General features: G+C 34.0%; 1 pseudogene; it reads right to left on the bottom strand.

Annotated features, from left to right (window-relative positions):
* Positions 1-3,363: 3,363 nt before the first annotated feature.
* LOC111757319 (small nucleolar RNA U3) lies at positions 3,364-3,446 on the bottom strand (annotated as a pseudogene).
* Between the last annotated feature and the right edge of the window lie 11,642 nt (positions 3,447-15,088).

Here is a 15,088-nt window from a genome sequence, read left to right as displayed (position 1 = left end):
TTATTTTATAAGTAAGCTAATTTATAAATAACTGTGGTGTAACCATAGGGTAAGAGAAGTAAGCATCTCAGTATCACTTAGAATTAGGTGGAAAAGCGTCACGACGTGGGGTGGGACTTCTAGTCCTCAACATTGCTCCTAGAAGACACATGATATTGTAAGAACCTGGCTTAGTCTTTTCTGTCAAAGCACAAGGTCAAAACAACGCCACTGTGGATCTAAATGACCTAACCATCTACTCACTTCCACCCCCCCCCATTAATATGCTGAACTCCAAGAAATGGTGACTATATCCTTTCCCCCAAAATGCAGCAAGTTTCCAAGGTAAGAACCAAGTCTTTTCACTGCAAACTGCATTTCTTCTTTCTTTAACTTATCAGTAACACGTCACCATCCACTCTCGTGCCATTCAAGATAGCTGAGTTAGACTGTGACACTTTAAAGAGCAGCTACCACAGGCACAGAAGGACAGCCCCCTTGTCCTGTATTCCTGCTACCTCATGGCCTGCTGTGCTCTTTCATCAAGATAAAAGCATTTTTGAGATTTCTTGATGTCTGAGCCTTTCATTATCTGCACTGGTAATTTGAGTCTGGGCGACTTATTTCTTACAATATAATATACCCTAAAAAGAAAGTTTCGTTTGCATCATAGTTTTGGAGATATTGATCCACGTCTGGCCAGGCTCAACTGCTCATAGGCGTCTGCTGAGGAAGCACATGATGGCAGGGAAAGGTTAGGACAGAGAGTCCAGTTGTCCTGTGGCAACAGGAAAGAGAGGTGCTCCTTAGGTCCTTCAAAAGTGCTCCTCCAGTGACTTGAAACCTCCCCAGTCCCCAGCCTGAAAGCTCCTACCTTTCATAGCACAGTTAAGGAGCAAATTTCAAATTCTGGGGCTTAGCGCCACAGTTTAAACCCGAGCTGTAGCAATCAATGAGAATGAGTGGGTGGCAAAATTGATCAGTTCTAAATATGCATATTTAGCTCCATGGGAGGAAACAGCACTAACTGGGAAAGTTTTAATTGTAGAAATCAAGTGACACCAATTAGAGGATAAAGGCAATTTGGAAAACTCTTTAATCTAGTATTTAACATTGTGGGCTTGAGGTGGCTATGAAATAACCTGATAAACATTTCAATACCCAATGGAAACCGTGAGCATCCTGATGACTCTGTTGGTTAGCTAACTAACCCAGTTTTGTTCCTAAAGCCCAGAATTTCACATCCCATGGCTTATTGCACATAACTCATTGATGTCTCTCAAACCTCTGAAACACTGTTTTCACAAATTTGCAGTGATTATTATGCTCAGTTCAGTATTTCCCTCCCTTATTCCCCAGTTAAAAATAGTATCATTGTCCTCATTGTACCTTAAAGTAAAAATGCCAGCATCTATTCTGTAACAATCATCTTTCTACAAACTATTTATCATATATAACTGTACAGTTATTTTTAAGTAAAATCTTTTAATGTTCTGGACTTGCTTGAAACTACAATTCCATGGTCCTGGTACAGTCAACTCTTCTCTCTGGCATAGATTGTTGTTATATAAATTTATGTTTTTGCTTTCATATTTGTTATAATAAATCTATTTTTTGGACTTAAGATTTAGCTCAGCAGTGTAAGCACCTGCCTGCCAAACGTGAGGTGCTGAGTTCAATCCCTGCCAGACAGCTGGGCATGGTGGCTCACGCCTGTAATCCCAGCACTCAGAAGGCTGAGGTGGGAAGATCCTTGTGAGTTTGAGACCGGCCTGGGCTACAAAGTGAGCTCAAGGCCAGCCTGAACTGCATAGTGAGACCCTGTCTCAAAAAAAGACCCACCCCCCCCAAAAAATCTATTTTTTAGTTAGTGGTGATAGTATTTTTTTTCTGGAATCACAGAGAAATTGTGACAACCATCTGCAACATTTCCTTTGGCGTTCTACTTATATTTGTTATAAGCCAAACATTACATTCCCTCCTGCAAAGCATTCTGGCACATAAATATTTTCTCTATGAGCCTGACCTTACAAATTACTTACACATAAAATGCCAGAAATTCCTGAAATCTACCAAGGCATCTCTCTCCTACAGATTTCAAGCACAAGCAGAAAGAACAAAAGCAACGACAATAAAAACATTCTTCCTTTCTGTCACTTATAGCCATCGATTTTATTTTCTCCCTTCTCACTCCTCCCTCCTCTCCTTCTTTTCTTTCTTTCTTTCTTTCTTTCTTTCTTTCTTTCATCCTTCTTCCTTCCTTTCTTCCTTTATCCTTCTTTTTTTCTTTGTTTCTTTACCTCTGACTCTGCTACCCTTCTATCTCTTAAATAGTTTCCATAATTTCTGCATGATTACCTGAAACATTGCACTCCAGTGAATTTTCTTCAGCAAAAAGTTATTCATGCTTTATTCTACTCGGGTGCACTGCATAGGGCAGAAATTACCACTATATTACACCAACATAGCATGTGACTGGGAACATTTCACTCAGACCAATAAATAAATTATGAGTGGTGTTTGGAGATAGCCACTTAGAGATAGTCGTTTTAATCATTATGAATGATTGGGTTCTTCAGAGCACAATTTTTAAAAGAGGATGAATAAAACCTTGGAATACTTCAGTCTGTTTTTTATTTGAAGAACACAAAAATGATAGTGTGGAAATGTAAGACATAAAATATGAGAAAATAATGTTGTTATAAAGCTTGGTAACAAAATGATCAGAAAATGAATTTTCATATATTACAAAAGCAATGGTATTGATTTTTAAGATAAATTTCCTCACAAATTTTCAGTAATTCTAGTAAATGTAATCAGAATAAATTGGGTGGAAAGATGTAAGTATGTAGCATGCTATATGAAGAGAATGAGTAAAAATTGTTCTATAAAGAAACAAATTGGAAAGCAAATGAGAGAACAGAAATTTTTGACAAAATTGTAACAAATATTGACTGAAGTATATGCTGGTTGGATGAAGAAATTTCAATAGGTCACTCTTGACAATGTATTTTTCTGTGAAGTAGCAGGATTTCTAAGGAAAATGGAAATGTAGAATGAAAGTTTTATCAATAGCTGTTTAGATTTTAAAAAGGTTCTGTCAAAATTTTGACTTAGACATAATAGCATATTTTTATTGTATTGTGAAGAGCTCATTGGTCAGTTGCAATTCATTGAAATTATAACTCTATTAAAGTCATGGTAAGCACAGTTAGAAAGTTATAGTGGTATTGTAAAAATAACCATAAATGGTTATTGGAAGGTTTCACAGAAACTTTTGACAGAAGGACGCTATTTTAAATGACATTTCATACTATATGCCATGGCCTTTGAAGCATTTTCTAATGTTGTAAGCATTCAGAAAATTTAACATCCATGCACACTGTATCACTACTATTGTACTCCACACAATCATAAAAATATCTCTAGTAACATACTATAGAAATGATCCCTGAAAATATAGCCTTGAATATCGCTACTCTGGTTAAATTGATTTTTAATGCTTTACTCTTTCTATTTAGTAAGTACCTGGTAAATTATGATTCTGTTTTTATAAGTAGACTCTCCATTTTATGATTTTCCATAGTAGTTTCTACTGCCATTAATCTATTCATGACCTACATATGCTTTGTAATCACAAAGTAGAATCATTAAGTAGAAAAAGAAGGCTGTACTATACATTTTCTTAAATAAAAATTTACACACTTCTGTTTTATGAGTTCTTCTTTCCTAAGAGTGCTTCATTGCTCTGCACCAGGCACACTCCCCTGCACCAGTCACTCTCCCCTGAATCTCCTTCTCTAGAATTTCCTCCTCTGACTCTATCCTGTGCAACGCTGTCAGCATAATCTTCCAGAGTTTCAGGGTTAATCATGTCATTCTTTCATCTACCTGAAATCACCCACGACACATTTTTGCCTGCAGAATGAAATTCTAACTTCTGGTTCTAATATTGAAGAATGTGTATAAGTCGTGCCCTCAATCTCTCTTTAAAGAATAATTTCCCCCTTTGTCTGTGCTGTATTTAAGATATGCCCATTTCTTTGGATCACTCTCTTTGTTTACACTTTTTCCCTGAACTAGGTTGTACTTCAAATTTCTCTGAGTTTTGAAAGCTCACCCCAACACCTTCCTTTCTGACATAGCATTAGACTGCTCTAGTTTACAATCTAGAATCTTGATAGCTAAGAAAAATTTTCATATTTTAGTAAAATTTAACTAAAGGCTTGAGGAATCAAACAATGAAAAGAAGTAAGTTCTTTTTTATGCATCTGAAAAATAATAGTGACATATTATTTAGTAACATTTGACTGCAGTCAACAGTAATCAACTAAATCACTTTACCTAAGTGTCTATTTTTTCTCCTAAGATACTCTAATTCTTAAAAGAGCTCTATCAATTTTATAGGCCTTAGAATTTGCAGAACAATATTCTCAGCAGTGACAGATTGTTTGTTTTTCCAAGACACTGAAGTGAGTCTTACGGTTTGGTTTGACTCACGTGTTTATTTCAAAGCAATGTTTATGCCCAAACAAGGTAGACTATTCTTGGTCGTGGATTTATTGCTAGGGCCAGAAACTGGAATAGAAGGGAGAGAGAGTCTTCTTAAGATCACATGGATGGAAGGTGGATTAAAGGTGGAAACAGAGTGTACAAGATGGGTGAAGAGAGCAAAGCAGAAGGCAGAGCCCATTGCAAACATCTTTTTGGAAAACTCAGGAGAAATAGTTTCTTAATATTCCTTAGCTCAGTACCACCCAGATACTGCAGCCTTTTCCCCCTGCTATTTTAATACATAGTAAACATATTTTCTCTAAGGATGAAAGTTCCATTTGAATTTACAGATTTTAGTTTTTTTCACAACATTTACTATATCTTATATAGTTATTACATATTATTTTATTAATTAGAAGTTTCCCTGAAGTTTTTGTTTATTAACAATGAAAAATCTTCACCGATAATTATTGCATGAACATAATACCGTTACTATAACAACTATGAAAAATACTACTATGCTGAAGTTTATATATGTTATACTAAGATGCTTAAGGGTCTTGCATTTCTTTTAGTTTTTCATAGGCTCTAAGCAAGACACAGCAATAATTGCATGCTGACAAAAAGTTATTAACCTCATACAAGAGGTATATTTTATGGGAAATTTACTTACTAGAAGAAATAGAAAAAAGAATAATTACTTGGGGAAATGTTCAATAGCAAGGAAGCATTGTATTAAAAGAGAAGCTGGTTGGAGAGATAATGAAAACAGAACAGTAGTTTGTTTTTTTTTTTTTTTTTTGCTGGAAAATGAGTAAGATCTACCTGGGATACTCTTAAGCAATAATATTGAAATACCCTGATTCTCTAGGACAATTTATGGTCAGTCTTTCAAAAGAGATCCTTGAGCTTCCTAGGCAAGGACACTATTCATACCAACAGGGCTCCTTCTCTGAAAAACATAAGCTAGTATTTTATTTTCTTGAAGTTTACTTGGCTTCTAGGTGTCAAATTAGCCAGTTCTCTAATTACGTAGGGAAATTTGAGAATATAAATATATTTTTTACTCCTTTTGAGCACTAATAAATGAGCTATTTGTTTGCTATTATTTAATTTCAAAATATTTAAGTTGTTACATTTGCTTATATAAGTACATTTACATAAACAGTAACTTCTATATATATAAAATTTATAATATATAATTTATAACATTTAATTTTTTTCCTTTTAAATTGTGGAAATATGTTCTACTCTTTTTAGGTAAGAATAGAGATAGCACATCTGAAAATACATTGCAAGTTTTCTCCTCAGCTTCACTGAGGTGTAATTTATGAATTAAAAAAGGATATATTTAAGGTGTGTAATTCAAGTTCATGATATATTTATACATTGTGAAATTTTGGGCACTATCAATTAATTAGCATCTATCACTGCACACTGCTATCATTTTATATTGTACGAAGTGAAAACACTTTTTTTACTAAGATTATTGATTCATTTTAGGTATACAGAGTGATCACATTTATCATAGGGAATTTGTAATCTTGCAAGGTATGTCCTCATTCTTTTCTTTCTCCTTTCCCCTTCCCTCCCCTCAATCACTCTTCCTCTCCTTACTTACAATCTTTGTTCTCATTTTGTGCTTCCTTTATCTGTTTCTCCTTTCCCTTCTTACCTTTACTCCTCCCCTTTCCTTAGTTCCCCTTCCTGTTTGAACATTTGCTTTCTATTTTACAATATGTATTTCACATTTTGGTCTTTATATACATGTTCTCATACCGGAGAGGCAATGTGGTATTTGAGCATGTGTGTCTGATGTATTTTACTTAAGATTATGGTCTCAAGTTGCATCCAGTTCCCCAGAAATGTCTCAAATTCATCCTTATTTATGACTGAGTAGTACTCTATTGTGTTAATTTTTTTTTTTCTTTAGCCATTCACCAGTTGATGAGCATTTTAACTGTTTCCACTCTTTTGCGTTTACAAAGTGCAGCATAATTTCAAGTCAGGGATTTTGATATCATTTGCCTTGTCTTTGCTGCCCAGAATTTTTCTTGCTATTCGAGATGTCATTTGGTTCAAACTGAATTTTAGACATGTTTTCTCTAATGTTGTGTGGGATGCTATTGGCATTTTGATCAGGATTACATTAAATCTGTATAATGGTTTTGGAGTATGATCATTTTCATTATGTTTGTTCTTTGTATCCAAGAGCAAGCGGTATCTTTCCATTTTCAGATACCTTCTTTAATCTCTTTACAGATGATATTGTGACATATGAAATGTAAAATTAAAATGAAAAAGATGAGTCCACAATAGATCTTGCAGAAATCCAGAGGATCATGAATGCTTAGAGAAACTCTACTTGGTTAAGATGGACAAAACTGAAGAAATGGACACATCCTAGATATGAATTACCACAGCTAAATCAAGAGTAAATAACTTAGTGTTAGTCAATGAAATTGAAGATGTAATTTAAAAATATCAGCATAAGAATAAACAGGCTGAAATGGATTCACTGATGAATTCTATAAGAAATTTAGAGATTTCATGCACCTACTCCTCATACCCTTTAATGAAATTGAAAATGAAGCAATACTCCCAAAGTCATTCTTAGAAGCAAGCATAACCCTCATACCCAAACCAGAGAAGGATCTAACCAAAAAAGAGAAACACAGGTATGTCTTCCACATGAAAATAGATGCAAAATCCTCAGTAAGATATTGGAAAACAGAGTATAGCAAATCATCAAGAAGATTATACATCATGACCAACTGGTCTGCATTCCAGCAATGCATGGATAGTTCAACCTACCCAAATGAATAAATGTATTATACCACATACACAGAAACAAAGACAAAAATCACATATTCTTTTCAAAAGACGAAAGAATAAAAGCGTTTGGCAAAATCTGGAGTCTGTTAGTGATAAAACCCTAAATCAAATACATCAATAAGGTCTTTATCTTAATCTGATAAAAATTTTCCTACAGAAAATTGAAATAGATGGTCTTCATTTCAATCTAATAAAAGCCATCTACCACCACTACCAATCACCAACACCTTACTAAATGGATAAAAACTGAAATCTTTCATTCTAAAATCAGGAACAAGAGAAAGATGTACACTTTCACTACTCGTATTCAATATCATTCTAGAAACATTAGCCAGAGCAACTAGGCAAGAGAAAGAAATAAAAGGAATAAAGATAGGGGTGAAAGAAGTTAAAATAGCTTTATTTGCAGGTGACACAAAAATTCCAGCAAAAGACTTCACTTAATAATCAAATTCAGTTGTATAGCAGGATGCAAAGTGAACAATCAAAAATTAATAGCATACCCCTACACAAATGACAAACACACTTAGAGAAAAATTAAGAAAAACACACCTTTCACAGCAATATCAAGAGCTCTTATAATCTAATCTTCTAGTAGATTTTGAGTATATAACATATTATTAATTTTTGCCATAATATGTCACACTTCACCATTTATTCATCTTGTAACTGAAAGTTTTACCCGTTGACCAAAATTTCCCCATTTCCCATCAAACCCTGGCAAGCACCATTCTAATTGCTATTTATTTCCATTACTTTGACTTCTTTATAATCCAGATACAAATTTGCAGCTTTTAAAACAAATGAATGGATGATATTATTTTTATAAGAAATGCTAACCTAAAATTTTAATGTGAAGGTGACTGAACATATTTTACTAAAGTACAAAGTACTTTAAATCATCACTTCATCTGATTTTGTTATAAAGAAACAAACAAACAAACAAAAAAAGAAATACTCAGATACATTCCTAGAGCATTTACTCATTGATTTACCTTTCAAAATAACTGCCTGAGGAAAAGAATACATCTATTTTTAAGATACTTGAAAGAGAGTATTTATTTGAGTATTTGTCAAATAAATGTGAAAAATTAAGTAAGAATTGAGTTGGACTAAGAGCTATATCTCCAAAAGGAAACTGTTTCCAAAATCTTATTTAATATACATAAGTCATGAAAGTCTTAGATTAATCAAACAATTTCATATTTACGATTTTTGATTTACTAAGAACCTTAAATGAAAAAAGAACAAAAATGATAAAGAATTTCAAAAAAATATATTAAGAGACTAACAATGGTTAACATATTATGTATTGTTGTCTTCAAAGTAGTTGCTCAGATTATAAGATGAAGACATAAAAAAATGATCAAACCATGAAAGAAAAAACTATTCTTTTTGATGAACTACCAGAAATCAGTAGTATAACTATCTATCTTTTCCCTTCTTTCTTTTCTCTTTTCCCTTACTGCATTTGTTGTTTCCTTTTGAGCAATCCATTGCTCATGTTGTTTCCTTTTGAGCAATCCCAATTCATTTTCACGGTATCTCTTGTATAATTTAGATCCTATTTACTTTGTCCATTATTTACACTAAGGAGAGAATGTGATGGTTTCACATGCAAGTCTGATTTATTTCACTTGTGACTATGGTCTCAAGTTGCATCCATTTACCTATAAAAGTCTCAAGTTTATCCTCCTTTAGAGCTGAGTAGTACTGCATTGAATAAAAATATAGCATATTTTTATCATTCCACAGTTGATGGAAATTTCATTTGTTTCCAAGATTTAGCTCTCACTAATTGAGTTGCTATAAACATGGATGCACATATATCCCTGTGGTATGATGTTTTCAATTCTTCCAAGCAAATACCCAGAAGAGGAGTAGCTGGATTGAGTAGGACTTTGAACCAATGTTTTGAGGAGTCGCCACACTGATTGTACCAGTCTACACTCCCACCATGAGTGGAGGTGCGTTCCTTTTTCCCTACAACCCCTCCAAGTATTTGTTATCGGTTGATTTCTTGTTAATAACCATTCTTTCTGAAGTTACATAGATTCTCAGTATTGTCTTAATTTGCATTTCTTGAATGACCAGTGAGGCTGACGATTTTTAACAGCATTATCAATATTACATTCATATACAGCAATTTATTAAAATCTCTAATATTAAAATAGAATTGTGTGATTCTGAAACACAATATTTAGAAATTCTAATGAGTAGACAAATATTTTAAAAAATAATGGGCTAAATATGAGGAAGAAGCTCAGCAAGGCTGCTCACGTCCTACATGTATGAATATGTGAGTTCATGTGCACAGATGTATTTTTTGTATCACCCAGAGAGATACATGCTTTTTACCCCCAATATGGAGGATGGAAACTAGTAAGCCTGATGCATACTAGACAAATGCTCTACCAAAGATTTACATACATAGCCCCACAGTTTTATTTAAGCCTGTCTTACTCTACCTTTGAGGATAAAAGTAACAGTAGATTCTATTTATTCGAAGCCATAGGGGCAAAGACTATCCCTCGGGTACAGAGCAGATTTACCAGAAGAAAACAAACTTTCCTATTCTTAGTTACTCTGTGAACCCTCCAATAAGTTGTCAGGCATTTAAATTACAGGTAAGAAAAACCTTAAGTTTGATTTGAATTGGAGGCAATTTTGCTTACACTGATAAGCTTATCAGTGAAGCTGGTGTCTGTTTTGCTTTTGGAATTTCAGTTCTATCTGATACATTTAGAAATACACTTTATTATATATTGTCCTGTAGCATTAAAAATCTAGCTAGAAATGTGAATGTGTCATAGAAATAAAGCTCTTTTAACTCATTCAGAAGAGCAGTGAAAAGCCAATGGATGGTGCTTTCCCATCAGAAAGATAAAGGATGAATTCTTCCTGCTGAGGTTCAAGCCTTCAGCATCAGAATAACTGAAAGAAACCCCCTACCACCAGGAGGATATTAGAAGGGGTGCTCTAGGGGGTGCTTTAGAAGGACACCATTCAGCCAGGCTTTGGAACAGTTTTATACATTGTTAAACACAGATCTTAAAAGATTAGAAAGCATTGAGAAAAGCAGGTGTAATGTCTGCTGTGAAAATTTTAGATTGTACAGAGTATGTTTCTGCTATGTATTTTATTTTCAGATATTTTCTTGTGTATTGTACTATATATTTTATGCATAGGACCTACATTGCTGTATGTACATGATATAAAATACTAAATTTTTTTTAAATTTTAGAATGTTTGGAATTTATTCTTTTACACTCAGAATATGCCAAGCAGTGACTAGTAATAAAACAAGATAATTAAGTACCTAGACACCGAAAAACTGTAAATTGAAAGTTTAAATTATGATATGTTAAATTCTATAATTGTAAAGAGTGTTTTTAATTTAAGAACTATGTTAACTCTTTAATTCTATGGGCAAATGAAAGAATATAACATATAGAAAATGCAGATTTATTCTACATAGTGGCATCAATTCTACAAGCAATTTTACTCTTACCTGTCTCTGACTTACCTCTCCAGACTTTAATTTTCCTTTTCATGTTTTCGTGGTGCATATGACACTGTCTCTGAATAAATATTTTTCCAAAGTAACACTTACAAATTGATAAAAGACATACAAAAACATGTTCATCATTACTGATTACTAGCGTGATGCAAAGAAAAACCACAATTGAGGTAGGACTCCGTATTGTAACTATTCTAAGAAGTAAAAAGATGTGCAGAGAAGATGTGAAGAAGTAAAAATTTTTGCACAAACTGTTTATGGAATTGTAGATTAAGGCATTTTAAATAATGTTGCTCAAAAAATTGAGATTAGGACTGTCATGTTGTAATGCCTGTTGTAATGCCACGCCATGCTGTGCCACTTTGTCACATCTAAGGGTGAACAGCAAGCCACCATGCTGCCAGGTCTGGCCACTGCTCTGTGGAAAATGCAGCACTCAGTGATCCTAAAACCAGTATCACTAAAAGGACAGAAGAAGCTGTTTAAAATAAAAGAAGGTAGTGTATTTGAAAGTGGAAAAAGGGGGAAGACAATGAGGAAAGGAATAAACAACAGCACATAGCTACTTTGAATGAACAGGAATTCCAAAGTGAGTAACGTGGATTTCTTGTCTGCAGCTCTTTAGGTTGACATCTTTGCCATAAGAGGGCTCTTAGAACCTAGTTGTTTCCCTGGTTTGTTTCATCTTCGCTCCAAACCTAACAAAGGTAATTGGATCTCGATACAGAGGCAAAAGCCAATAGTTAGCCCCACCCAAAGGGCATCCATGAAGGTGAAATGTAGACATCGACTAAAGAGGTCCCCATGCTATTGACAAAGATTTCCGCTATAATCAACCCTGAAGCCTTAGGACAAATAAAACCAGTTGAAAAAATTAGCAAGGGAACACAATACCTCTGAAAATTCCAACTCTCCCTAAATTAATTAATGGGCTATCATCAAAGGGGATGAAATAAAAAACATGCACCTAAATTATTCAAAATAATAACAGAGGAGGTAACAAAACAGATGAACAATACCTTAGGAAATCTAACAGAAGTTACAACAAAGTAGAAAATGGCCCCACATCTACAAAAGAAGCTAAAAAAATCAAGCTGAGCTAAACAAAATGATGCAAAACATGGATGACCAGAATAAAACAGAGATTCCATAAAATGGTACTGAAAAAATGTAGAAGACTCAAAATTCTACTGAAAGTATGGCCAACAGAAATGACCAGTGTGAAGACAGTGCCAAAATTAGAAGACAGGAATACTGTATTTGAGCAAGTAATGACAATTAAAAACAATAAGAGAGCATGAAAAATGGGTCCCAACTTGCTAGATGACTTGAAGAATGCTAACCTACAATTGGAATTAGTGAAAAATCAGAAGACAACAGAAATGACATGAAAAAACCTGTTTACTGAAATAATAGCAGAAAATTTTCCAAATAGAAGAAAATAATTTGAAATACAGATAAGTGAGACTGTAGAATCCCAACTATGCTTGCGTAGACAAGAACCTCTCGATGATGCGTCAAAGATAAAATCCTAACGCTAGAACAGAATCTTAAAATCTGTTACAGAAAAGCTGTAAATCTGTTATAAAGGGAAACCTCTTAGAACTATATCAGACTGCTGAACACAAATTTAAAGACCTAGAGAGTTTGGAGTGAATGACAAGCCCTAAAAGAAAAAGTTTCCAACCCAAACTTACATACCCTTCAGGACCGTACTTTAAATTCATGGAGAAAAAATGTATTTCCTTGATCAGGAGCGCCTAAAGAAATGACCAGCACACCAACTCAAGGACCCAAAAGCACTCAAAGATTTGTCACGAAGAGATAATGAAGCTAACAGTGAGAAATCTAGTAGAATGACTACATATGGGAGGTTGAATCGTAAAGTAGGAGACAAAGAAAAGGAATCATCAGCAGGAAAATTAGCCGACGGCAGGAATAAATCAATACTTATCAGCAATGATTCTCAATGTGAATGGTCTAAGTTTCCCAGTCAAAAGATTCTAATTGGCAGGATGAGTCAAGGAACAAAATTCAATGATATGTTGTATACAGAAACACTTTTAAATCAAAAATAAATTCCAATCCTAAAATCCCATTGATTAGTTATCTCCTTTTGAATTCTGTTGTATATCTTAACAACAAATTAATAAAATTTAGGCCAAAGATCATAGTTCATATGTGTATTGATGTAGTGAATTTAAGATATCACCTGCATTGTGAAATAAGAGCTGATATATGTGCATGGCAGTACATTTTTTTTTAAATTTTACTCCACTGTCTTTCACTCAGCCACCCAATTAGAGTAAAAGACATATTTAGAGAAAGATAACTTCCAACATAGTTGTCCTTGAGTTTTCACAATACTGTGAACTTCTCATATTTGCTGGCTCCAGAATCAAATAGTTAAAAGTATTTTACTGGCATGTACAGACTATTTTCTTAATATTATTTCCTAAGTAATATAGTATAACAAATACTTACATAAAATTTACATTTTATGCATTATAAGTAATTAGAGGTTATTTAAAGGGCATTGGGTAACATGTATGTGTTATATGCAAATATTAAAACTATCCACATCAGAGAATGTGCAGACAAATGTACCTGAGAGATTCTAAGAAATAGTCCTTCATGGGCAGAGTGTACAGCGTGTCTGATTTTCCTAATTGTAGGTTAAAGGAAAAAATCAAAACAAGTTGAAAATGTTTTCATTATAATTTTATACTTTCACTTTTTTTTCCCCTAGAACTACTTTTTTTTTTTTTTTAAAGGGATGAGATCTCCCCAATCACAATTTTTAAACACATTTTTTAACAAAGAATTACACGTTCTAGGGGTTAGCTGTGTAAGACTCATTCATGATATTAAATCTTTGGCAAGTGGCAGATTATTCTATTTTTTATGTGTAAATTATACTGTACCTCCAAAGTGTCTGAAAGGGATCTCAGGGCATAAACAAAGATGTTGATTGAATTACTAAAGTCTGGTAAATCTTTAGGTCTTAATGGAGCAGGCTCAATTTAAAGACTTTAGTCTTGGTGGACCTGGAACTGTCATATTGTTTTCAATCAAGATCACTGAAGTCTTTATTTAACATAGAAAAAGGAATCAAAACAAATTAGTTACAGTTGTTTAACAACTCAAAGTAAAATGTGTTACACAGACGGTTCATAAAATAGATACAAGAAAATGAGGCACAATAAAGGAAAGAAAATATATAGCATTCATGATACATGGCTTAAAAATCATACAAAGGTTTTTAATTTCCCTATAGGTTCTCTATTATGAGATGAACTTTGAGACGATACTAGAAACCATTTTCCCAATTTTTACTGTTCTTACTCAGAAAGTTTAGTTCTGAAATACCTTTTAAAAATTATTGTTTGTTTTTAAGAAAATGATTTTTAAAATGGCAATTTTACATCTTAAAATTATTCTTTGCCCCAGCTGATGTGTGCTGTGTGTCTTATCGCATCTGGGAAACAATCCCTCGGTCCTTCGCAGACTGTTTCTGTTAGTACTGCTCACCTCATCAAAGGCACTGGCAAAGCAGAAGCTTTTGTTGTATGCACTGTAGTTGTCACTTATTTTTAGCTTTCTATAACTTTTATACTAAAACAAATGGCTCTCTGTCTCTCTCTGTCTCTGTCTCTGTCTCTCTGTCTCTCTGTCTCTCTCTCTCTCTCTCTCTGTCCTTCTGTCTCTTTTTCTCCCTACGCAATTCCATGTCGTATTCTCACTTTTCCTCTGGCTATGTTATCTTCTGTTATGCCCAGAGGCACCTCAGTTTCCCTGTCTGTGGAAAAATCATTAAGGACATAATTGATCTATTCCAATTGTTGTAGGAAGGATGCCAGCTTTGCTGACAATGTGTCCCTTTTGTTACTGATTCTAAACACATTCCTAAAACTTCAGTAAGGGAACATCTACATTTGTTCACCCCTCAGTATTTATATTCCCAACTGGAAACATAGACCATGTTCCTCCCTCCAAAGATGACTGAAAGCCACCAGGATTGTGTCTGCTGATCTAAAGTCAGATTTATGTCAGTCATTGGTGTGTACTGTTATTAATTTTGAATACACGAAAGCAGAGGGGTAAAGCAGTGATTGCATGGAGAGACAAGGTCGAGCACACTATTTTTACAGATAACGGTGCTGTGACAAGCTTTTCTCTGCTCATTCTGTTAATGAGTTCTTTACACTGCAGTTATGCCTTTCCTCTCTTTAAGGATTTCACTACATATCTTCAAGATAA

Source organism: Cavia porcellus, unplaced genomic scaffold (genome assembly GCF_034190915.1).
Source record: "Cavia porcellus strain 051 isolate PalLab524CR breed Dunkin Hartley unplaced genomic scaffold, mCavPor4.1 scaffold_30, whole genome shotgun sequence".
Lineage (NCBI taxonomy): Eukaryota > Metazoa > Chordata > Mammalia > Rodentia > Caviidae > Cavia > Cavia porcellus.
This window is presented reverse-complemented; position numbering and strand designations above follow the sequence as displayed.